The following is a 27,016-nucleotide window of genomic DNA, read 5'->3' as shown; positions in this document are numbered from 1 at the left end:
AGGTGATTTCAACGCAATGATAGGAAAGGAAGATATAAACAAGGACGTAGCTGGTAGGGAAACTCTCCACACAATTACAAATACTAATGGGAGAATGCTTTGTAACTTAGCAGCAGCAACAGACACATTTATAATGAGCACACACTTCAAACACAAAAAAGAACATAAGGTAACATGGCTAATACCAGGATCAACGGAGGGTAATCAAATCGATCATATTGTGATTTCAAAAAAGTGAAGGAGAACAATTCAAGATGTCAGGTCGTATAGTGGTGCAAATGCAGATTCTGACCACTTCCTAGTAATAGGAAATATGGAAATGAAAATAATTAAAGACACAAAGAAATTCACGAAAAGAAAAAATTGGAACGTAAGAAAACTAGATTCGGATACTGTTCAGAAAGATTATTCTAAAGAGTTTGAAGCAAATTTAAAAGTTTCGAACCCTAATAACATAGAAGAAACATGGAAAGAAATAAAAGGCCACATTTTGATAGCAGCAGAAAAAGTAATAGGATACAAAGAAATAAAAAGGCAAAAATAATGGTATGACGAAGACTGCGAAACAGCAACCAGGAAAAAACCTAGCTCCAAAGAAATGGCTGAAGACAGGTAGAGAAGAAGATCTGGAAGGGTATAGGAGAAAAAGGAAGACTCAAACAAATACTGTACAAATAAAAAAAAAAAGAGATGGATTGATGAAGTTATAGAAGAGTTGGAAGTAAATAGCAAGCATAATGTAAAGCTTTACAAATATACAAAATCACAAAACAAGAAGAAACTAACAGTTAAGATTGATGCCAAAATATGGGAGAAATACTACGAAGACTTATTTAAGGCGAGAGAAAGTTTTCTCAAATATACAGAAGAAACAGACCTTGATGATGAAATAGAAATCGAAAATCCGTCATATGAGGACTTTTTACGTGTGATAAGAAATCTAAAACAAAAGAGAGCAGCAGGCCCAGATGATATCCCAAATGAGCTAATAAAACGAGGCGGAGAAGAACTACAACGGAAAACATACGACCCAGGGGCCGGTTCTAGAGTTTTGAGCGCCCCGGACAAAATAAAATTTGGCGCCCCTTGATACAAGAATATACAAATTTACTGCAAATATAAAAAAGTTGCAAAAAAGGCAAAAAATCAAAATTTTACCATAAAGAACTATGTAAAAATATATTAAAAAATAGTACAACCGTTATGCAAACACGAGCTATGTTCAAGCTGTTGTCATATCCTTGGCCTCTATCATTATCCATGTAAATTCAATTAAAAATCATTCATTAATTTTTTTATTATCTCATGAGTAGGCCTATGACTCGATACCTAGAACCAAGCTATGGTTCTAGTTATCGAGTGACTAGGACGAACAATAGACTGCATACTAAAATTGAACCCGTACTCTGGGATAAAAACATCATTTAATGGATCAATTATTGAACAAAAAATACGAAAACCAAATGCAAAATAAGAGCAACAGAGATGGAATTCCTAAGGAGAAGCTGCAGAAGAGATAGAATAAATAACATAAAGATTAAGAAAAGGATAGTAGAAATTAATTCAAGGATAATAGACTACATAGAACAAAAGAGATTAACTTGGTATAGGCATGTCAGAAGAGCAGACCAAAATCAGATTAAGCCGAATAACAGATTGGAGCCCGATAGGAAGAAGGAAAAGAGGCAGACCCCGAAGATTTATCAGAGATAAAATGGACGAAGCAATAGAAACGAAATCTTCAGGAACTGGACTGGCAAAACAGAAAGAACTGAAGAGAACCGTTGAGTGAAGGAATACAGTGAAAACTGTGAAAATCCTTATATACAGGGTGTTTCTAAATAAATGCGACAATCTTTAAGGGGTAATTTTATATGACAAAATAATGACAGTGGGCTCAATAAACGTATGTCTGCAAATGGTTCGTTTCCGAGATACGGGGTGTTGAAATTTTTCTTACAAACTAACGATTTATTTATTGCTCTAAAACCGGTTGACATATGCAAATGAAATTTGATGGATTTCAAGGGGTAGTTATTGCGCATTTTTTGACATAAAATTAAGAATTTTATATCTACCATTGGCGCGAATACAGGTAATGGTCTGAATTTTTTTAAGAAAACATAGTACGCCACTGAGATATTTCAAGTAAAAGATCATTTTGGAATTCCTTGTTCAATTTGTGATACAAAAATCTATCCTTCCTTTTTTGCAAAAAGTAAAACATCTTAACGCTTACAACCTATTCGAAATAAATTTCTATATACATATTCATATGAATAAAAACTTGTCACTTTTAATTGATACATACCTACCAGTTTGTTTTTTTTTTATTTCAAATTACACACCCACGGACACACGGCAATGTTGAAAATGCAAAATTTACAGAACAGAAAAACAAAATTATTTAACCATTGAGGCTATGATGAAAAGCGCCAGTATAATAATAGATATCACTGACCATTCATAAATTTGTTGATACTTTGTAAATCTGATCTTCGTGTATTTTAAGGATAACAATGTTACCATAAAAGTGATAGGTACCTTACAAATGACCTTTAAAAGCCCTAACAGTTTTTAGGTTTCATTATTTTTATTAGAGAATGTTTGTTTTTGTGAGGTAGAAATAGTTTTCTTATTTTTACAATTACTCAATAATTGTCTTAGTAATAATCTTAGCCCAAAGATAATCTATAAGTTATAAAAAAAATAATGAATGTAAAAAATATTTTATTTATATATCGGCGTCCCACAAAATTTGGCGCACCGGGCGGTCGCCCGGCTTGCCCGCCCTTTATCCGCCGCTGATACGACCTAATAATAAGGATTTGGGAAGAAGAAAGAATGCCCGAAGAATGGAAAACTGGATGGATATTTCCGATTCTTAAGAAAGGGGACACCACAAAATGTAACAACTGTAGAGGAGTAACACTGTTAAACAGCTGCTACAAAATATTGACATCATTAATCAGACAAAAACTCTTAAAATATATATTAAAATTAAAATAGGAGACTACCAGCACGGATTTAGGGAGGGAAGGTCAACAATAGACGCAGTTCACATAATCACACAGTCAATTGAGAAATGTTACGAACATGATATCAACTTACACATTTTCATCGACTTTTCATAGACTTCAAGCAAGCCTTTGACAGCTTAACAAGACCCGACCTAATAGAAGACATCAAAAACCTAGATATTCCAATGAAACTTATAAAGATGAAGTAGTTTGCAATCCTAATAGTAAATTATTAATATTGAAAATATTAAAAATATTACTAAAAGATTTTTAAATTGAAAACTTACTGGTACACTTTCCTGGTGACACCTCCAAGACTTCTACAATTTGCAAGTCAAATGGATGCTGCAGTGAAGACGAGAGGGAAGGAATTCTACACTATGCAATTCACATCCCCCGTCTGCAGCTGGTAAAGTTCCAACGGAAAAATGCACCTAGTTACTCTACGGAGTAATACGACTTTAAAATAAAAATGTATACCATTTTTATTCAGTTGTAATGCGAAGGCAAAACAATCTTACTTTTCAATTAGAATACGGAGTGCAGTCCAGTCTCTTGAATCGCGATTTTCGGCTCTTATTGGAGCCTTCATCGGAAAGAACGTAGGCACTGTTCTCCATATTTTAACTGATTCGCATCGAGAGGTTTTCCCACCCATTGCAACTGAAGTGATGATAGTAGGTGGCTAGCGCCATCTGGCATTGAAAGACGAAATAGTTTTCAATCCTAATAGTAAATTATTAATATTGAAAATAATAAAAATATTACTAAAAGATTTTTAAATTGAAAACCTATTGGTACACTTTCCTGGTGACACCTCCAAGACTTCTACAATTTGCAAGTCAAATGGATGCGGCAGTGAAGACGAGAGGGAAGGAATTCTACACTATGCAATTCACATCCCCGTCTGCAGCTGGTAAAGTTCCAACAGAAAAATGCACCTAGTTACTCTACGGAGTAATACGACTATAAAATAAAAATGTATACCATTTTTATTCAGTTGCAATGCGAAGGCAAAACAATCTTACTTTTCAATTAGAATACGGAGTGCAGTCCAGTCCCTTGAATCGCGATTTTCGGCTCTTATTGGAGCCTTCATCGGAAAGAACGTAGGCACTGTTCTCCATATTTTAACTGATTCGCATCGAGAGGTTTTCCCACCCATTGCAACTGAAGTGATGATAGTAGGTGGCTAGCGCCATCTGTCATTGAAAGACGAAGTAGTTTTCAATCCTAATAGTAAATTATTAATATTGGAAATATTAAAAATATTACTAAAAGATTTTTAAATTGAAAACTTATTGGTACACTTTCCTGGTGACACCTCCAAGACTTCTACAATTTGTAAGTCAAATGGATGCTGCAGTGAAGACGAGAGGGAAGGAATTCTACACTATGCAATTCACATCCTCCGTCTGCAGCTGGTAAAGTTCCAACGGAAAAATGCACCTAGTTACTCTACGGAGTAATACGACTATAAAATAAAAATGTATACCATTTTTATTCAGTTGCAATGCGAAGGCAAAACAATCTACTTTTCAATTAGAATACGGAGTGCAGTCCAGTCCCTTGAATCGCGATTTTCGGCTCTTATTGGAGCCTTCATCGGAAAGAACGTAGGCACTGCATAGTGTAGAATTCCTTCCCTCTCGTCTTCACTGCAGCATCCATTTGACTTGCAAATTGTAGAAATCTTGGAGGTGTCACCAGGAAAGTGTACCAATAAGTTTTCAATTTAAAAATCTTTTAGTAATATTTTTAATATTTTCAATATTAATAATTTACTATTAGGATTGAAAACTACTTCGTCTTTCAATGCCAGATGGCGCTAGCCACCTACTATCATCACTTCAGTTGCACTGGGTGGGAAAACCTCTCGATACGAATCAGTTAAAATATGGAGAACAGTGCCTACGTTCTTTCCGATGAAGGCTCCAATAAGAGCCGAAAATCGCGATTCAAGGGACTGGACTGCACTCCGTATTCTAATTGAAAAGTAAGATTGTTTTGCCTTCGCATTGCAACTGAATAAAAATGGTATACATTTTTATTTTGAAACTTATAACGCTTACGAAAATGACAATGAAAGGATCGACTGCAGCAAAAATTACAGATAACGGAATCACCAAAAATATAGAAATAACGACAAGGCGACTCTCTATCAACGTCACTATTTAATGTCGCTATAGAAGGAACAATAAGAGCTACAGAAATAAGAGGTACGATTATAACATCGACGCTCGCAACTTGTCGCGTATGCTGACGACATAGCATTAATTAGCAGAAACCTAAACAGTTTAAAGGAAGAATTTACGAAGTTTTGCAAAGAAGCATCCAAAAGGGGTTTAGAAATAAATCAAAACAAAACAAAATACCTAATATGCTCAAGAAAAAAACCCAGTTAATAGTCCAGGGCGCATCTGTTTTGAGATGGACGTTGAGAGGTGACTCAATTTTTTTTTGCAGAAATTGCTTGAAAATATCTCAAATAATAATATTTGAGTTACCCTCCCACTCAAAATGGTCCGGAACATTGTTTAAATAATCAAAATGTCAAAATATGAAGGAAAAATTCGATTTTTTTATTGGTTTTTTGATTATAACCTTAAAACTGTTCACTTTTGAGAAAAGTTGTACTGACATAAAAGTTGTGTAATTAAATTTCCTACAACACAGAATTGGTTAAAAATTTAAAAAATAGTCACCCTTGTTGCAAAATAGCAATAATGGCGAAAGAAACCATACAAAAACAAGTATTCGCAATTTACGTTTTTCAACCATTTATGCTACACTTAGGACCTTCATGTTTTACCCAGAAAAACTTTATGATATAGTAAAACAACACTGTAAATTTCATTAAGATCGGTTTAATAGATTTTGCAAAATAAATTTTGCAATCCAGCTTTCGCAAAAAAAATTCATTTTTTTTTTAAATGTTGCAGGACTGAAAATTAACCAGATAGCAAGTTGCATTTGTTTTGCTTATAGAAGGGTACTGTACCCTTCATTTGCAATTTGCAAAATTAAAATCGATTAATTACCACGGCGTCGGGAAATTTTTTAAATAAACATTAATTTTTGGTGCTACGCACAGGACAGCGGTGTTCGATTCACACAAGTTGATTTCCACCAAAATTTCTTCCAATATTTATCTAATATATTATTTTCTTACTCCATATTTTGTTGTATTTTAATATTTTATTTCCACAAAAATCAAACTAGTTTTATTATTGTTTGTGAAATATTGTTTAAACAATTGCATATGTTTAAAAATAATAAACTTTTATTCTCTAAGTTAAAATATAGGAACAAAGAAAGTTCTTGCTAAAAAAGTGTTATTTAAAAAGATATAGTTTGTGTTTTTATTTTGCAATAAACAAATTTATTTATTTATATCGAAATGTAATAAAAATTAAAATGTATCAATCATTATCAAAGGTCATTGGAATGCCCAATCAGAGCAAACTATCCGCTGTCCTTCGCGTAGCACCAATAATTAATGTTTATTTAAAAAAATTCCTGACGCCGTGGTAGTTAATCGATTTTAATTTTGCAAATTGCGAATGAAAGGTACTGTACACTTTTATACGCAAAAAAAATTTCGTCTTGGTATCTGCTTTATTTTTTTCAGTCCTGTAACATTTTGAAAAAATGAATTTTTTTGGCGAAAGCTGGATTGCAAAATTTATTTTGCAAAATCTATTAAACCGATCTTAATGAAATTTACAGTACTATTTTAATGTATCATAAAGTTTTTCTGGGTGAAATATGAAGGTCCCATGTGTAGCATAAATGGTTTAAAAACGTAAAATGCGAATACTTGTTTTTGTATGGTTTTTTTGCAATTAGTGCTATTTTGCAACAAGGGTGACTATTTTTAAAATTTTTAGCTAGTTTTATGTTGTAGGAAATTTAATTACGCAACTTTTATGTCAGTACAGCTTTTCTCGTAAATGAATACTTTTAAAGTTGTAACCAAAAAACGAAGAAAAAAATCGAAATTTTCCTTCATTTTTTGATATTTTGATTATTTAAACAATGTTCCGGACCTTTTTGAGAGGTAGGATAATTCAAATATTATTATTCGAGTTATTTTCAAGCAATTTCTGCAAAAAAATTTTAGTCACCACTCAACGTCCAAATGTACTAATATTTTTACAGATGCGCCCTGGTCTTTAATATGATAAGCTTAAATATTGGTGAATATGTATTTGAAAAGGTAAAACATTTGAAATATCTTGGAGCCTCAGTATAAAGGAACTAATGATAGAAGTATCGAAATTAATTAAAGAATCCAGGCAGGAAACAGAACCTACTGGAAATACAGTAACTTCCTCAAAGATAAGAAGCTTACTCAGAATACAAAACTGAAAATTTACAAAGCAGCAATTAGACCAGTAATCACATATGGTGCTGAAGTAATGTGTCTGACACAGAAAGAGAAAAAATATTGAGGATCCTAGAAAGGAAAATAATTCGGAGGATAGCAGGGCCACTAAACCTAGGTAATAATGAATTTAGAAAACTCATGAACTACGAAGTAAGAGAACTTCTGAAAGGAGAAGACATTGTCAGATTTATCAAGGCACAGGGACTCAGATGGATGGGACATAAGGAAAGGAGGAATTCAGAAGCTGTTATCAAGAAAATTTACAAATGGAGACCTGTATCAGGCAGACCACGAGGAAGACCCAAAACTAATTGGGAGAACCGGATAGTGGAGGACTTTAAGAAGATGGGAGTCAGAGAATGGGTAACCAGAAGCAAAAAGAGGAACGAATGGAGGAAAATTGTAGAAGATACCAAGTCACACAATTAACTCTAAAACCAAAATGTTAATACAGATTGATTCACCGTGACAAACGAATCGGAAGAGCCCAAAGAGGGTGGAAATCACTCCGCTAGGAGTGTAGATGCCATGATGAGTGGGCCAGCTATTCTCAGAATGATTTCTCTCTCTAGGATCCTCAATATTTCTTCATCTTTCTGTGTCAAGCACATTACTTTAGCACCATATGTGATTACTGCTGCTCTGTAAATTTTCAGTTTGCTATTCTTAGTAAGAATAGCAAAAATAGTTTCGAGGAAGTCGTATTTCCAGTAGGTTCTACTTCCTGTCAGGATTTTTTCATTCTAATTACTAGGCTTTTATCATTAGTTCCATTAACTAATACCCAAAGATATTTAAAGTGTTTTATCTTTTCGAACTCATATTCGCCAATATTTAACCTTGTAACATTAACTGTATTTTTTCTTGACCAAATTAGGTTTCTTATCTTGTGAAAAGAGCTTATCTGGTAAATTTTGGCATCCATCACGATGATTGTTAATTTTGTATTGTACATATTAAAGGACTAGATTCAGCAGTCAGGATGGTAATGCATTTTGAAGCAAAAACCAATAGAAGCTGTTCTTTAATTTTAATATAAGTTAAAGGTCACTACCTCCAAGATATCCGAGATTAATTTCCAGAAAATTTAGGTGACTTCAGTGAAGAACAGGAAGAATAATCCATTAACAGGCTTAGTGGATGTGTACATTATATTTTTGCAGTCACCTGCGATCTAATATCTGGCAGTCATATAAGATATGATTGACTGTTTTATGTTCTCTGCTATAGAGTTTGCAGCTCAACTCTCCTTGTAGGTTTTGGCAGTCGAAAGAAAAGATCTACGCTGGGTCAAACTTTAAAAGTTTTGATTAATTTTTGATAATTTTATATACTCAAACTTTACATTTTAACATTATTCTCTTCTTTAGGTGTCGTTTTTGTATTCGGACGTTGGCCGTCATAATATTTACAATTTCCTGAAACTTTTCTCTATCGGCTGCTGTGCGAAATAATTCCTCTACTGTGGAGCTACACCATTGTTTAATATTACGCAGCCATGAAAGTTTCTTTCGACCAATCCATCCCTTTCCCTCCACTTTTCCTTGTATTATAAGACGAAGGAGACTGAACAACTAGATCCAGATAAAGAGATAAAATGTAGAATTGAGATAGCCCGCACAACATTTTTAAAAATGAGGCCATTCTTCTGTAATGATAACTTGCAACTTCAACTTCGAAAGTGCATGATTATATGTTATATTTGGTCAGTCCTCTTATACGGTGTCGAAGCATGAATATTAAAAATATCCACCATTAATCGTTTGGAGGCTTTTAAAATGTGGCTGCACAGACGTACTAATAATACCATGGACGGCGATGCTCACAAATGTAGCAGTTCTTAAGAGAGCAAATGCTACTCGCGAGCTGCTTGAAAACTTAAAATGTATAAAGATGGTCTATTTTGGACATAATATTCTTCAACTTATTATGATTAAATCGAAGGACGCAGAGGAATTGGTAGAAAACAGGCCTCTTGGTTGAAAAATATCAGAGAGTGGACAGGAATAAAGTGAGCAGAGCAATTATTTAGAATAGCTCGAGAGAGAGACAGTTTCACCATATTAATCGCCAATGTCAAGGGGACTTTATAGACCACGATAAGAAGAAGATAGGAAGCTTTGAAGATGGCATATGCCATGCCGAAAGTATGTACTTAGCTGATTTTATTAAATAATTTTACATACTATCAATGTTTTTTGAGAAAATACACCTGTTGCCAGTTTGACCTATATTTTAGAAGTGTGTACAAGTCATACAGTTTTTTCAATTTATTTAATGTTTAAATTTATTTATCACACTTACCCCCTTTTTAATAAACGAAACAAATCCATATCCCTTCGACTTCAACGTTTGTGGATCTCGAACCACTCGACAATCCCTGTAATAAAAATTATATAAATGTAACAAAACTAAAATTGTTAAATTTGTTGAAATTATGCAGATTATGTAAACGGTTATTATAAGCCATTAAATATGGCATTTATAGAGTTTCGAGTGGTTTAGACGAGGTAAATTACCAAGGCTTATTAAGGTAATTAAACGAGAAAACGTAAAACTCGATACATGAAGTAAGTATCTAATGTACAGTGTGAGTAATAGCACATAGCTTAAAAATAATATAGACTGCTCGTCAAAAGTTAGGGATATAGAAAACTGTGTTGAATTTTTATAGCAGATTTTTTCGTGAACAGATTAACGGATTCCGCTAATTTTTTATTAGAGAGAGACATACTTTATTGATACAATGTATCAAAAGGCCATCGACCGAAGGCTTTCAGCCAATTTTTTATTATTTTAGACTTTTCTTTAGTATTTACACAGTTATGCAAAGGTTTACTCAAACTTTTTTTGTACTTATACCTGGTGGAAGAAAAGAAATGTTTTTATTATGTTAAGTTTGAGACGCCCTCTAGGAAGGACGAGGTACAAATGGGAGTATATATCGAAACCGTATTGTAGTCTTATGTTTTGTGAACATTTTGTTTTTTGAATGCCCCTGACATCTTTAGAAATAAAAAAATAGACGGTTTTGTAATTTAACATGTGCTTTAACCAAAACACACCTTGAGACACCTTGTAGGGAGAAAAAGGAACAAAGGTGAGTTATTTTGTTGTAGTCTCATATTTTGTGAATATTTTATTTTTTTAATTTGTTTATCTTTAATAACAAAGAAACTAGACGATATTACTCTTTAATATGTGTTTTAACTGACGACATGCGTCACATCACACATGTGAAACATAGAAAAACATATTAAAGAGTAATACCGTCTAGTTTCTTTGTTATTAAAGATATCAGAGATATTAAAAAAATAAAATTTTCAAAAAATATGAGATTACAACATAATATCGGGGTATACTCACCTTTGTGCATTTTTCTCCCTACAAGGTGTCTCAAACTTTTGTTTCGGTTAAAACACATGTTAAATAAAAAAACCCTCTATTTTTTGTTTCTATTTATTTGTTGTTTCTAAAGATATCAGGGACATTCAAACAACTGCATGTTTACAAAACATAAGACTACAACATTATTCTGATGTATACTCACATTTTGTACCTCGTTCTCCCTACAGGGTGTCTCAAACTTAACATAAGAAAAACATATTTTTTTCTTCCACCTGGTAGAACTACAAAAAATAAGTTTGAGTAAACCTTTGCACAACTGTGTAAATACTAAATAAAAGGCTATAATAAAAAAATAGCGGAATCCGTCTGTTCGCGAAAAAATCAACTATGAAAATCAGCAGAATTTTCTATATCCCTAACTTTTGACGAGCAGTTTATTTCACCCACCAATATTTTTGTTTTTGTTGGTTGTTTGTAAGTATTACGTTTCTCAATATATTTTGTTTTGTTATTTTCATCTCTACACTGTTGAAATTTTTTCCAGGCTTGCTTATTCTCCTTTGTTATTTTCTTTATTTCATATCTTAACCGGTTTTAGGGCAATAAATAAATCGTCAGTTTGTAAGAAAAATTTCAACATCCCGTATCTCGGAAACGAAGCATTTGCGGACATATGTTTATAAAGCAAACTGTCATTATTTTTACATGCAGAATTACCCCTTAAAGTTTGCCGCACTTATTTAGAAACCCTGTATTGATGAAGTTCATGGCTGGTTGCTAAAGTACCTAACTTTTTTATTATCTAACATAAGCGAATGAATCAAAAATCAGAATGTTAAGAAAACCTGAGGCTATAGTTGGATTTTACCTTCATTATTTGATAAGTGCTAGAATATTCCACAGAGTATGGTGAACTGTGAGAAAAAAATAGTTTGATTGGTACACCCGGTATACAGTGACAATTTACCTGTCTAGTAACATTTTTATTATAGCGATATTGTTAAAGAGCAAGGCTATAATATATATTAAATATCACTTAAATCGGACAACAGGTTTAGGAAATTTGAGACATCAAAAATTACCCATTTTTAAGGTGGTGCGTTAATTTCTTGGAGTAGTGTATTACCATTGTAAAACAAGAACAGGTACTAAAATGTGCATATCAGATTAGTTTCCTATTTGAGACGTTACTCTGTTAGTTTTGAAATTTAGTATAATCCGGAATTAAAAAAAAACGCGTGAGGCCATATGCCAACGTGGCTTATATGCTAAATTTTAACCTGCCAAAAAGATTAAGTTTATTGATCATGTTGATCTTAAGCGATCAAAAGAAGAACTTACTATTATTAAATCCTTATACGGAAATAATTTCAAAATATTTAATGCAAAGAGACAGCTCAGAAAATAAAAAGATAATGAGCTGACCCCAACTTCCAATGGTGACATTTAGAGTCAAATGATCCTGAATGAGGTAGTAATAAAAAAGCTGGTTTATAACGTGGAGTTGTATGTTCCACGAGTCATGCAATGCAATGGGTGTTTGAGATACGGCCATTTTTTATGCAGAGGATATTATTCAGCAACAGATCGTAAAAAATTTCAAACCAAATTTTAATGGCTTTCATTTGTTCCGTTCAGATAGATAGAATGGATATGGGGCTATAGAAAAATGTAACTGTTATCAATACAAAAATACAAGCGTATTAAAGTAATAAAGGTTTGGAATATTAAAGGTTAAATATATGTGTGCCTCTTGCTGTAGAAGTAGGTAACTCATGTACACTAAATATTTATTTAAAATATGCTAAAATTACGTTTAATATATCTGAAAGAAGTTAGTCTGCATTTTTTGAATGCTTTGATACTTTTATTTATGCTGAAAACTTACGAAAAAAATTTATTGAGGTAAAAGTTGAGGCATAGATAAGACCATAATTTAAAAATATTTTCAAATATACAGGGCCACCCGTATTGACAGGGTGACACAAACTTATGTTTTTATGTTAATATAGCGAAATATTTAATTTTAGTATACAGGATTGATCGTTGGTTTGATCAAATTTCTCAATATATGCCATATTTTATTATATTTTACGTTATCTAAGACCTTGGAGTAGTCAACAAAGCATTACTCAAATATCATGGTTAATAGACTGTAAAGCCAAAAACGCTGAATCTAGAGCCATTCCCTACAACTCGTTTATTTAGAATGTTAGTTCTTCTGCCGACTATAAACGGATTTCTCTTTTACGGTAGTTGCTATATAAAGGAGGCAAGTGTAACAAAAAATAGCAGAGGCAGTATACAACACCGATTTAACGAAGACACAATAAATCTTAACGGAGTTATACAATTACTATTGAATTTTGCGATGAAAATACTATATTTTTTAAGAAAAATAACACATGTTTTTTTCACGAGCCCCAACACAAGTACACTTGGCAGAATAAACAAGGTCAACAGTCAATGATATTCCATATAATAACACACAATATCAATTCATATTCTTGATGTAAGAGCTTTAACAACGCCAAATATAGGGTCATACTCCGGTCAACTTACACATCCGAGTTTACAAAAAATACCATCAAGCTGAAAATTGGCATGATTGTTCAAAATACCATCATAAATGAAATCTAAAAAGTCCTCATAAATCCGATCCGAGCTAAAAAAATTACGCGGGGTCAAAGGTCTCCAAATTTAGTTTTCAGCGATTTTCAACGAAACGGTAAATTTTATCAAAATTTTTTCTAACAAAAAATGTAGATTAGATAATTATCTATAAAAAAATGTCTTATTACTTTTTTCCTAAGAGCTACTGTTTTTGAGATACAACGATTCAAATAGTTGTAATCGTCATAATATGCGCACACGTTTCCACACCACCTTTGAGGTAGTGTACTTAGCGCGTTTTTTAACGTGGTTTTCCCAGAAGGCCTATTCCACGGATCTGTTATGATTCTGTTTAATTTGAAACTATTGAATAATTGATATTGGCAAGGGTTACAAATGATAAAAGTTATAAAACGCGGTATAAATTAAAAAAAAAGGGAAATTTATCCAACTACTTCATAATTTTCTAATACTTCTGCTTCCTCTTCTCCTTGTTTTTCTTATTCTACTTCTTCACCTTCTAGTTCTTCTTCTTCTTCTTATTGTTCTTCTTCTTCTTCTTGTTTATCCTGGGTGAAAGTAAATTCCCCCAATAATGACACATCGCATGGATCCTCGATAGAATCAAATGAATCCTCAATTTTTGGTGATTCAACATTGGAGCACGACCGGTTTTGACAATTAGTGCATGCTACCTAACAAAACAGTCCAACTTTTTTGCAACCACATTTAGCGCTACATCCCTTTTTACAGTTGCAAAAAATTGTGTTCAGGAGTTTTTCCGGCGCAGGTGGGAGTAAAGTTTGAATTGGTTCTGATGAGCTGTCGACTAATTTCCATCCCCAGTCTTTTGGATCTAGCTGCTGTAAAAAACGTAGTTTTTTTAGGCGCTCCATACATAGAGAGAAGAAAGCTAATTCCGTTGGAAATAACTTCTTGTGGAGTTGACTTAGTTTTTTTTTAAACTTCAACATATTCAAGTAATATAATTAGGTTTAACACGTATTTTCACTCCGGAGTAGTACTCAAGACTAATTAATACCTCGAGGGTGTCATCTACCTAAAGGATTTCGCCATCCAGGAAGAAAACGGTGTAATTTGCATAAAGTTTACTGTATATTGAAATGTTTATTAGTGCTTAGCAAAAAACATTTTGCCTAGAAAGTTGGCTTTCATTATAATGTTCAAACCCTTCTGAGAAAAGAATAGGTAGGGTGATTAGATTAGCCGACTTAAAGATAGAACGTGTTTATTCCGACAAAACCCATCTTTACAAATTGAATAAGACGCATAAGTAAGCAGAATTATTATTATAAGTTAATACTTTGTCATATCAATTTATCAATTTACTATTTTTGTTGGGAATAAGCCGTAAAATTGAAATAATAATTCTTATTATTTTCGCGTTATATTCACTTTGTAAATATTTTTTTGTTGGCAAGCTGTAAAAAAATAAAAACCTTATTTTGTAAAAGGTATATTTAAAATTCCTGAAAAGGGCTGTATCACAACAAAACGTTTTCGGAATCATTATTCCATCATCAGTGTTATCACAGGTTTACATGCTTTAAGCCACCAAAATGTACGGGTAAAAACCCTTAAATTGATTTTAAACAGTTGGGGTTACATTATATTATCCGATTTTAAAAGATGTTAAAAACATTTCCAGATTAACCTCTGGCATCACATGACATCAACCATATTTATTGGTAAATTGTAGGTAGAACCTTACATGGCAGAGTTTAGGTGACAACTAATCTGGAAATATTTTTAACATCCTTTAAAATCGGAAAATATAATGTAACCCTAACTGTTTAAAATCAATTTAAGGATTTTTGCCCGTACATTTTGGTGGCTTTTAGCATGTAAACCTGTGATAACACTGATGATGGAATATTGATTCCAAAAACGTTTTGTTATGATACAGCCCTTTTCAGGGATTATAAATATACCTTTTACAAAATAAGGTTTTTATTTTTTGTGATTTATGGTATACAGCCAGTACAGGAATGTGTCCTTGTGATATTTTTAGATTCCATTTATGATGGTATTTTGAACAATCCTGCCAATTTTCAGCATGATGGTAATTATTGTAACCTAACTCCTATTTTTGAGTGTAACTAGACCGGTCTATTAGATCACAAATAAGTACAAAGAAAATTTTTTGTTGACGGTACCACTAATCAACAAAAAACCAACCGTCAATTATATTGGCGCAAGATAAAGAAATATGGAAGCAGTTGCGAGAGACCTACATTTAGAAGTGAATGGAAAATAGTTAACAAAGAAGATTTCACATAGGTAGGTACTTATTAAAAATTAAAATACAATGTCAAATGACAAAAACGGAAATGGAGAACTGATGATAAACTTCTGTACGAATACCGAACTTAGAATAAACAACATCTTTTTAGACCACAAAGACCAACACAAATGTACATTCAATCAAACCCGTGAACAAAGATTTATGATAGACTATGTTGTAGCCAACACAGATCCATAAAAAAACCGACGTAAGATGCCTCAACTCAGCAGATGTAAGTAGTGACCACAGCCTAGTATTATGTTAAATAAGAATCACCACGAAATCACCTAAGAGAGTGGCACCAACACAAAAAAAATCAGAGTCGAACGACTAAATACAGAATCCACGGAATGCGTGTACAGAAAAATAATATCAGAAAAGATTGCTGAGAATGAAATATTAGAAAACGATAACATCGAGGAAAGCTGAAAAAAACTGAAAGGTAACAGAATTAACGCAGCAACATAATAGGGAGAGAGGAAAGTAACGAATACTAATATATCGAAAAAGAAAACCTCATGGTTTAGAGAGGAAGTGAAGATAAAATGTGAAGAAAAGAAGAAAGCCATTTTACAATACAGAACAAAACAAACACAACATGCATACACCACTATAAATGAATCAGAACCGAAACGAACACTTTAGTCAGACCATAAAAGGAGAACACTGGGAGAGCTTCTCAAAACAGATGGAACACGACTTCTGCGGAACACAAAAGGAAATATGGAGAATGATCAAAGGACAAAGAAAAAAGATGAACGAGCTAATAAAAACTAAACATATTCAGAAGGAAATTTGGGCAGACTATTTTCGATCTCTATTTGCTAAATGTGACGATAATGAACCACCAACGCCTGAAGTGACAACACACGAAGAAATAAACATTGAAGAAACAGAGGTAAAGGAAGCATTGAGGAAATAAAAAAATAGGAAATTACCAGGAGAGGACAATAATAATTAATCAAACAAACGATTACTCCAAAGAAATCAAAGTTCGAATAGAGAAGCAAGAACAAACTTCAATAAAATGAAAAAGCTACTTTGTGCAAGAGAACTGAAATTAGACTTGAGAGTTAGGCTGCCAAGGTGTTATATTTTCTCGCCTCTGCTTTACGGGATAGAAGCATGAACACTTAACGCATCGACTACTAAAAAGTTGGAAGCATTTGAACTGTGGGCGTATAGAAAAATCCTGAAAATATCATGGACCGAGCATATAACAAACAACGAAGTCATGAGAAGAGTTAACAAAAGACTGGAAATATTGGAAACCATCAAGACACGAAAGCTGCAGTACCTGGGGTATCTTATGCGTAATGAGAGATACAACATATTTCAGTTGATTATACAGGGGAAAATCCAGGGCAAGAGAAGTGTAGAAAGGAGACGTATCTCGTGGTTGCGTAGCTTGAGAGAATGGTACGGATGCACATCAACCGAACTATTCAGGGCATAAGCATCTAAGATCAGAATAGCCATGATGATTGCTAACCTCCGTCGCGGAGATGGCACATGAAGAAGAAGGAGAGGACAGAATATCAAATGGACTCATAAACTATGGAGGATAAGATCTGGCCAAACAACTATTAAAACTAATCCAAAAAATAATAGAACAAAACAGAACACCACAAGAATGGAGATCAAGCATCCTAATTCCCCTCTTCAAAAAGGGAGAAAAATTGGACCAGGTGAATTACAGAGGAATTAATTTATTAAACACGACATTAAAATTAACGACCAAAGGTAAAAAAAACAAACTGAATAAAATTATTACATTAGCAGAAGAACAACAAGGTTTTAGGTCAGGAAGATCATGCACTGACGCTATATTTATAATGAGGCTGATTCAAGAGAAATCATTAGAATACAACAAACCAGCATATTTATGTTTCGTGGACCTTAAGAAGGCATTTGACAGGGTTAAATTAAAGGACGTTATCCGTTTATTGTACCCAAGAGAGGTACCTTTAGGAATAATTAAAACAATCGAAAATATCTACCAGAACAACACAATAAAAGTAAAAGTAGGAGAAGAACTAATTGACGAAATTGAAGCTGGAAATGGAATAACACAGAGAGACTCTCTGAGTCCTTTATTGTTCAACCTAATTATGGATGAAATAATAAGAAAATAAGAACTAAAAACGGATACCACATGGGAGAAGAACAACTCAAAATAATCTGATATGCAGACAATGCAATAATAATCTCTCAAAGTGAAGATGATTTACAACGTATGCTGCACCAATTTAAAATGTTAATTACCCCAAAAAAGACCAAGATGTAAGTTAGAGCTGGAGGGTCAGACAATTCACAGCCCAACAAAAAAAAAATTTTGTCATGCTGCCGAAAAAAAAATTAACTGATTTTAGTTAATTTATTTGTGCTGATTCCAAAAATACAAACCTTTTCTTTGTATCAGCTCTAGTTTTCGAGATATAACATACTTATCAAATACTTAAATATTCTTACATTTCTGTATATTCCACCGCTATAATTGCAATATTAGTCTAAGAGCTAGTGAACCCTCCGACTAACGGTCGTCCTGTAAGGCTGGAAATTTTTCTAGTGATAATTCATAGCACACCAAGGCTAAAAACCATGACCTGGCAGGCATCAGCGGTGCACGTGTATCTACCAGGTGAATCGAAAAGTGCAAGTTTAGGGGGTAAAATAAACTTTCTCCTGTAAGGTTTAAATTTAAGTATGTGTTTGAGTAAGTCATTTAGAAGAAATGTATACAATGACAGGCGATTCTGAAGAGCATAAGACCTTGCCAGGCGAGGGGAAAGATTAGGGGTTTGTCCTAAAATTATTCTTTTTGCATCGAACAATTTTTTTTAGCTTTTTTGAATCATTCCAAAGAGAAAAGGTGTTTAGTGATTTTTCTCTTAAGTTATTAGTTTTTGTTATATAAGCGATTGAAAAATTTTGAAAATTGCGAAATCGGCCATTTTTAACCCTAAATCGGACATTTGTCACGGACATCAGACACCAAAATTACATACTACCGTAATAGAGATAAAATATATTTAGCCTTTTTTTCTCAGCAAGATGATATGGTTTTTTATAACAATACTAAAAACTGTTAGAAAAAATGGGTGTATCGGAGTATACACCAGATCACTGGCGTCTTTTTATCGACAGTTCCAAACGAAGTTTAAACTGTGTCCTTCTACATATTGGCAACAAATGTGGAAGTATACCAATTGGGCATTAGAGTGGAAGAAATGCTCAACAATTTTAACAAACACGGTTGGAGTATTAAAATTCATTACCTCCACAGCCACTTACACCGTTTCCCAGAAAATCTTGGTGACCCTAGTGAGGAACAAGGGGAACGCTTCCACCAAGATATCAAAACGATGGAAGAGGGGTATCAGCGAGATGGGACAATCACATGATGGCGGATTACTGCTGGAGTCTTCAAAGGGACCGTCCTTTTAAAGCCTTTCCAAGAAAATCATATAAAAGGAAGTTTTTAGGTGACGCCGAATAACACATTTTTGTTGCGACGCTGCCGGTTAGGTTAGATGAAAAGTTAAATTTTTTTTGCAGATTTGTGTGATGATTTTTGTGAGTACATTATTGTACAATAAATATCTTACTTTTTATTCATATTTAGTTTATTTCATGGGTAGGTAGCAGCACTACATATATGTAGGTAGTGCTGTATTGTTGTATTTTCTGAAAACGATCTGATGGAGCAAATCTGGTGGCATTTTTGGATTCAGCAGACCCAAATTACCAAGAAACAGTAAAAAATTTTCCGGCAGCAAACTGTATGTTTACCAGTGAATAGAACAATTCATGGAGTTTAAATAGCTAGGCATAACACTATCTAGGCCTAGGCTATGAAAATTGGGATTCACGCTATATAGCTCGAAACCGAAGTGGAAGATCAAGTGAATAAAGCAAACAGAGCTGCAGGTTGTCTAAATGTATCAATATGGAGATATAAAAATATCGGAAAAGAAGTGAAAGGCAGAATGTACAAAACAGTCATCAGACCAATAATACCATACGCGGCAGAAATACGACGTGATACAGAAAGGAAAAAAAAGAATGCTAGAAACAGCAGAGATGAAAATCCTTCGAAAAATCGATGGTAAAACACTATTGGACAGAGCTAGAACTGCAGATATATGACGGAGATGCAAGGTGGATAACATTAATACCTGGGTAGAAAACAGAAGAGGAGAATGGAACGACCACATAAGTCGAATGACCAAAAATAGAGTATTAGGAACGGCGAGAGACTGTTCTCCAATAGGAACACGATCAGTGGGAAGACCAGGAAAACGATGGAATGACAACTTACTGGAGGCACATTGAAAAACCGGCAGAGTCATGTCTACACAAAAAGAAGGAGAAAGCTACAATGGAAAAATATGAAATGTAAATTTCTTTATTGAAATCTATTTAGCAAGGTAAATACATTTGCAACACTATACGAATCTGTCCCTTATCACTATAAGAAGACATAAAAAAGCGAACTTAATACGGATTTCTTTATACATATAAAAACGCAACCACTGATGCTACATTTAAGCATGCTATATCTGAAAAATCATTGGAAAAAACATCTAAACATTGTCTCATATGTTTACTCCTACATCTTGAAGTCCCAACTTATCACTGAATTATCAAAATTATAGTCAGCTAAACTCGATATGTTTACAAGTACATTTATTACATAAACGCATATGGGCCATTTCGGACAAACTCTGAGTATTCAATTTCATTCAAATAAAGTCCAGTGCAATGTTTCCATCAAGTTTTGCAATCAAGTTACCAACTTTATGACAAAGCATTGTCAAGCTGGAAAGGCCAGTAAACACTTTGATCTCATTTTACGTGATCGCATACTCGTTGCAATAAACTTTATATTTGTCGTTTATTACCTATTAGTTTGACATTTAAAGGTTAAATGAAAACACATCAAAGCTTAAATTAACACGAGGAAATACTCCACTGTATGAACTATTATGACATAATCCGCCGACGCTGTGGAGTTCCGAATTTGGAGCAACCCACCTATTTATTTTAAGAACTTATCCTAGGTACTGAAAGTCTGCCAAGTGAGCTTGTTTTATAGATCACGTAGAAGAGTTTAATGGGTGGTCAAAAATATCGTATAACTAGTTACTGACCTGCCGATATTTATTTAGCGCGCTCCAGACTAGAGACTTATCTCCTCAGTACCCTTCCAGGAATTAATAGGACGGAAGCGGCGATCTACTAGTGATGGCGGTTTTTGACAAAATACCGGTTTTCGGTTATACCGGTTTTATTGCTTACGGTTTAACCTGGCGGTTATAACCGGCCAAAAAAAACCGGTTTTTGGAAAAACCGGTTTTCGGTTTTTTTAATCCAATAGGTTACAAAGTTACATTTACAATACACTTTAGTTTGCGATACTCCATTCGACTCGATATGAACATGATCAAAATTAGTACTATCGAAAGAACATGTATTATTTTTAACACGTTTGTATATTTGTAGAATAGGTATATTTTAACTCATTTAATACTTCCTGTATGAGTGTATCGTTTTGAAATAACGATTTAATAATTGTTTCTGGCTGATGTGAGATTGCACTTTCAGTTTGCTTCTGTATTTTATAAAATAAAATAAAATTTGTATTATGGTTTTGCTTGGAATAATTACTTGAGAATAATAATTATGATTGGGATCCAAAATAATACCTAACCTAATCCTAATCACCGTAAAAACCTAATAACCGGTTTTTACTTTAAAAAGAAAAACCGGTCATAACCGGGACAAAAAAACAACCGGTAAAACCGGTTATTGCGAAGTAAGAAAACCGGTTTTAGGTTTAAACCGGTAGGCTTTTCCCATCCCTACGATCTACGGTCGGTGAGGTGAGTTTTGTCATTGTCCACATTGTTGCGCTTTCACTTTCAATATGCGTTTCAACGTCCTTTCAACATTCAATTCAATTTTCGCTAAGGCATGTCTTCCGGTATGCGATAAGCTCATCCATTCTCCCTGTCCACATACAGTGCCTTTCAGTCCATTTACGAGGGATGAAAGTGACACTATTTGCTAGTTGGACTAAGTATTACATTTATTTATTTATTCTGCTTAACAGGCCATGTAGACCCTGGGCGTGAAATACACAATTACAGTTTTTTCACTATACATACAATATACAATATTAATTTGTCTATTAAAAAATACATCATATAAATATATACCTACATAATATAGCTCTCATTTTACAGTTCATGGCACATTCTTGTGTTACAATTATTTCTCTTGCGCTCTTCTTACCACTCCTCTCCATTCTCTTCTGTCTAATACCTTGTTTCTCCAGTTATCTATCTTTAATTCAAGTAAATCTGCTTGGACGCTGCAAACCATCTTTTACGGGGTCGTCCTTTCCTTTTTTCCGACTGGTTTCCTGTGCAATATCATCCTGAACATTCTATGATTTTCCAATCTTTGCACATGTCCCAGCCATCTTATTCTATGCACCTTTATTATTGCGGTGATTTTTGGTTCCGTATACAGCTCTTCCAACTCTATATTTGTCTTTCTTCTCCATCCTATTTGTGTATTTATGCCTCCATAAATTGATCGGAGAATTTTCCTCTCCCATCTTTCTAATCTTTCTTCATCTGTCTTTCTCAAAACCCATAATTCAGCTTCATATACAACCATAGCTTTAATCACTGTCTTGTAAATTCTTTCTTTTGTTTTTCTTGAAACAAACTTAGACTTCATTAGAGATCTCAGCATTCCGGGTTCTAATTGCCTTTTGTAATTCTGGATTCTATTTCTTTATCTTCATGTCCATTTTCCTTTACTTTCACACCAAAGTAGGTAAACTCTTCCACTCTGTCAAAACTGTATATGTAATCTTTCTTCCCTTGTATTTTTATAAACTCCTCATTATCTTGCTGTATATCCCCTATTATCATGTATTTAGTTTTCTTTTCATTTATCTTTAGGCCAAACCTCTTTGCCCTTTTTTCTATTTTTTTCAATTTTTTCTTTGATTTTGCTATTATTGTTAGATCATCCGCGAAAGCTATACATTGATGTTTATTTTTAAATATGGATTCTTCCATTTTCATGCTGCAATTTCTCATTACTACTTCAAGAACAATATTCAATAACGTGGTTGACATCGAGTCACCTTGCCTGAATCCTTGTTTGATTTCGAAGTCCTCTGAGACGTCTTTCCACACTACTTCAGTTTAGGGCTTACAATACCGAGCCAAAATCTCAATACCGGTATTTGGTATTTAAAATTTCAAATACCGGGATCCCGGTATTAAAACCGGTATTATGAATAAAAAATATACGCGTTATATTTATACTATCCTCAGTTGTTATATCGACTTGTTATTAAATAATACAGTGATGAGCTCGCTAATAACCGGCAAAATAACGCAAAAGAAGGAAAACATATTAAGTTGTGAGATAAAAAGGTATGAACCTAGTGGAGGTGTTAAATTTAGCGATAGTAACTTATAGATTGACATTATATTGAGTGTTTCCCTCCTTTAGACATATCGCACGAATTTGAGAAATGCCACTGTCACAGTGACAATTTTAGTTGACATACTCCTCTGATACGTCTAAAGGTGAGAAACAATCAATATAATGTCAATTTATATGTTACTATCGCTAAATTTAACAACTCTACTAGTTTTATTTCTTTTTATCTCACAATTTAATGTTTTCCATCTTTTGCGTTATTTTGCCGGTTATTAGCACGCTGATCACTGTACATATATGATACCTACAGTAGGAAAAATGAAAGAATACCCATGAACGAACATATAAAACACGCTGTATTTTCCTGTCACCGTGTCACAAAGAAAATTGCCCAGCGCAAATACATGTAATAATAATTATTACATGTACTTGCGCTGGCCAATTTTTTGTGTGACACGGTGACAGGAAAATACAGCGTGTTTTATATGTTCGTTCATGGGTATTCTTTCATTTTTCCGACTGTATTAAATTTTGTTTTGAAATGAGTACAGTCGGAAAAATGAAAGAATACCCATGAACGAACATATAAAACACGCTGTATTTTCCTGTCACCGGGTCACAAAGAAAATTGTACAGTGCAAGTACATGTAACAATAATTATTACATGTACCTGCGCTGACCAATTTTTTGTCTGACACAATGACAGGAAAATACAGCGTGTTTTATATGTTCGCTCATGGGTATTCTTTCATTTTTCCTACTGTAGATGTTGTTTATAACATTCCTAGAGAGTAGGAATAGATAGATACAAAAAATGTGCAAATAGAAAAACTATATATTTGGTTCTAGGATAAATTTTGCATATACTTAATAGGATAGTACTTTTACTCATGAAATTTGCTGTTTGTAAATTAATTTAACTTTAAAATATATTAATACAAAGATTAACTTACTGTAACAAATATTTTATATGGATTACTCTGTATTTAGACCGCTATATATTTTCAATTATTATTAATAATTCAGAAAATAAGTGAGCCTAATTTATACACCACAATACACAAAAAAAAATGAAAAATAAATCTGAAAATGTAAAAACAATTCTGATTAATAAATTTTTCGGCTGACTTATAAAATAAAGTAATCTAATTTTAAATATTTAAGAATTTTTGAACTCAATTTTAAGAACTCATTTTATATTTATATTTGTATACACGAGACTTAATAATTTGGTTGTAGAAGCTGATAATATGTATCACCGTTCGCCTTAAATTAACGACATTTGCGCTTTTAGAAAGCGATATACTTGATTTGTATATGTAATGAAGGTGTTTAATAAATATTTTTTACAATGATATTTGATATTGGTAGTTTATCTTCAAAAATAATTTCTTGTAATAGCAAAAAATATCTTAGAAGAAATTTTATTGTGCATCAATTCCATTTTTATAAATTAAGCTAATACCGAAATACCGGTATTTTTATTATAAATACCGGTATCGAATACCGGAAAATATCGTCCGGGATCCCGGTATTCGGGATCCCGGAATCCCGGTATTGTAAGCCCTACTTCAGTTTTTGTTTTGCTAACGTCATTTTAATCAAGTTTATCAATATTTTGGGAATTTTTAATTCTTTCAGAGCATGGTACATTTCTCTTCTATTTATAAGAACATATGCCTGCCTGAAATCTACGAACAACGCATACAGGGTTATTTTGTACTCATAGCAATTTGCTTGTAATTCTTTTAGCATGAAAATCTGGTTTGTTAGAGAACGGTTGGATCGAAAGCCTGTCTGGTGTTCCCCTACAGTATCCTCCATGTATTACTTCAGTCTTACACGTATGCATTGTGCTAATATCTTATACCCTGTCTCTAGGAGTGCTATTCCCCTATAATTTTCACATGTTTGTTTATCTCCTTTTTTATGTATAGGGCAGATTCTAGCCAGCACCCAGTCATTTGGCATTTTTTGCTCTTCCCATATCTGTTTCACCAGCCCATATAGTTGTTCGTACAGTTGTTCTCCTCCTGCCTTTAACATTTCAGCTGTCATTTCTGTCGCTCCTGGACTTCTGTTGTTTTTAAGTTTTCTGATTATATCCATTACCTCTTGTTTTATTGGCGCCTCTACTATTGTAACGTTTTCTTCCATGTTCTGTATTATGTCCTTCTCGTCCTCTTCAACATTATTTAATAGCTCTTCGAAATAATTTTTCCATCTTTCTAGCACCTGCCCTGTTTCACTTATTAATAATCCTTCTTCATTCTTAATATAGATGTTTCGGCTCTGATATCCTTTGTTCATTCTTTTAACCTCATGATAAAATGACGTTATTTCTTTGGTCTGAATTTTTTTCAATTTTTTTTAGCTTATCTTCTTTGGATATTCTTTTCTTTCTCCTACATTGTCTTTTAATTTTCCTTCTTGCGTCCCTATACAATTTTCTGTTATTCTCATTTTCTTTTAATAGCATTGTTTGTCTAGCTTTCCTCACTGCTTCAGCTGCTTTTTCACGAATTGCATATTCGGTGTTAAAGAAAGTTAAAAACGTAAAAGATTGAACCGAACAACTTGAATGAACAGTTATTTTAAAACTCGTAATTTTTATATTCCAAAGGATTTAGAAGTCGACGCCAATGCGTTGTTTAACGACTTTACAAGGATGTCAAAAACAACTTTGACAATCTTCTGTATATGGTTAGGGCATTAATAGAGAAATGTAGAGAACTGTACAAACTGTATTGGAGCTCTTGATGGCAAGCACATCTTAATACAACGACCAGAAAAATACACTAGCTGAGTTTTACAAACATAAAGGTAGCCATAGCATTGTGCTCATGGCGGTTGTGGACAGTAACTCCAATTTTATTTACGTCAGCATGGGCTGCCAAGGTCGAATATCTGACGAAGGCATTTTTAAAAACACAGACTTCAGCAAACAGCTCGAAAATGAAGATTTAAATTTACCAAATTGTAACATAGTACGTTAACCCTTAGCATTGAATAAAATATTATAAGTATAGTTTATAGTAATGTAAATATGTTTCGGCATTGACCGGTATTGACCTTATGATTTATTGTATATAAACGAACCAAAGAATTGACGAGACATTCAGATCAATCGATTAGTCACGATGAAGCAATAATACCTTAGTTATTGTTTACATATATACTGTTGTTTAATTGTTTAAACGAACGCTGTGAAGTTCAAATATATTTATAAAGTGAAAATGGTATATTATTATACATCCCGCACTTAGGGCACAATAGCTCAGCCACCAGACCTAGTACCACGTCATGGCGATCCTGCCAGGATCTCAAGACGGCGTACGACCAGATAAAGCAAAATATTCGGTAATTGAGAATTATCCTACCCCTACAAACGCTGATGAAGCAAAAAGATTTGTAGCTTTTTGTAATTATTACAGACGATTTATTAGGAAATTTGCAGAAATTTGTATACCGCTAAATAGATTGGCAAAGAAAAAAGTGAAATTTGAATGGTCGACAGAGTGCGAAAATTCTTTTCAGAAGCTAAAACTGGCATTAACAAACCCTCCTATACTTCAATATCCGGACTTCAACAAACAATTTATTTTGACAACGGATGCATCTAATACAGCATGTTCAGCAATTCTGAGTCAAAACTATGATGGTATAGATCTACCCATAGCATATGCATCACGTGCCTTCAAGAAAAGTGAAATCAATAAGCCTATAATTATGAAAGAACTGCTAGCTATACATTGGGGCATAAATCATTTTAAATGCTATCTATATGGGGCACCGAAATTTATTATTAAAACAGATCACAAACCATTGACCCATCTCTTCTCCATGACAGAACCTACATCTAAACTCACA

At 33.5% G+C, this 27,016-nt stretch overlaps 1 protein-coding gene across 1 annotated transcript in view; it reads right to left on the bottom strand.

Annotated features, from left to right (window-relative positions):
* LOC126878485 (cytotoxic granule associated RNA binding protein TIA1-like) overlaps positions 1 to 27,016 on the bottom strand; it is a 383,419-nt gene that overhangs the window by 204,668 nt on the left and 151,735 nt on the right. The window contains exon 2 of the mRNA XM_050641237.1: positions 9,715 to 9,790. The gene's annotated coding sequence lies outside the window, so the exon portion shown is untranslated. The remainder of the gene's footprint in view (positions 1 to 9,714; positions 9,791 to 27,016) is intronic.

This window comes from Diabrotica virgifera, chromosome 10, assembly GCF_917563875.1.
Source record: "Diabrotica virgifera virgifera chromosome 10, PGI_DIABVI_V3a".
Taxonomy (NCBI): domain Eukaryota; kingdom Metazoa; phylum Arthropoda; class Insecta; order Coleoptera; family Chrysomelidae; genus Diabrotica; species Diabrotica virgifera.
This window is presented reverse-complemented; position numbering and strand designations above follow the sequence as displayed.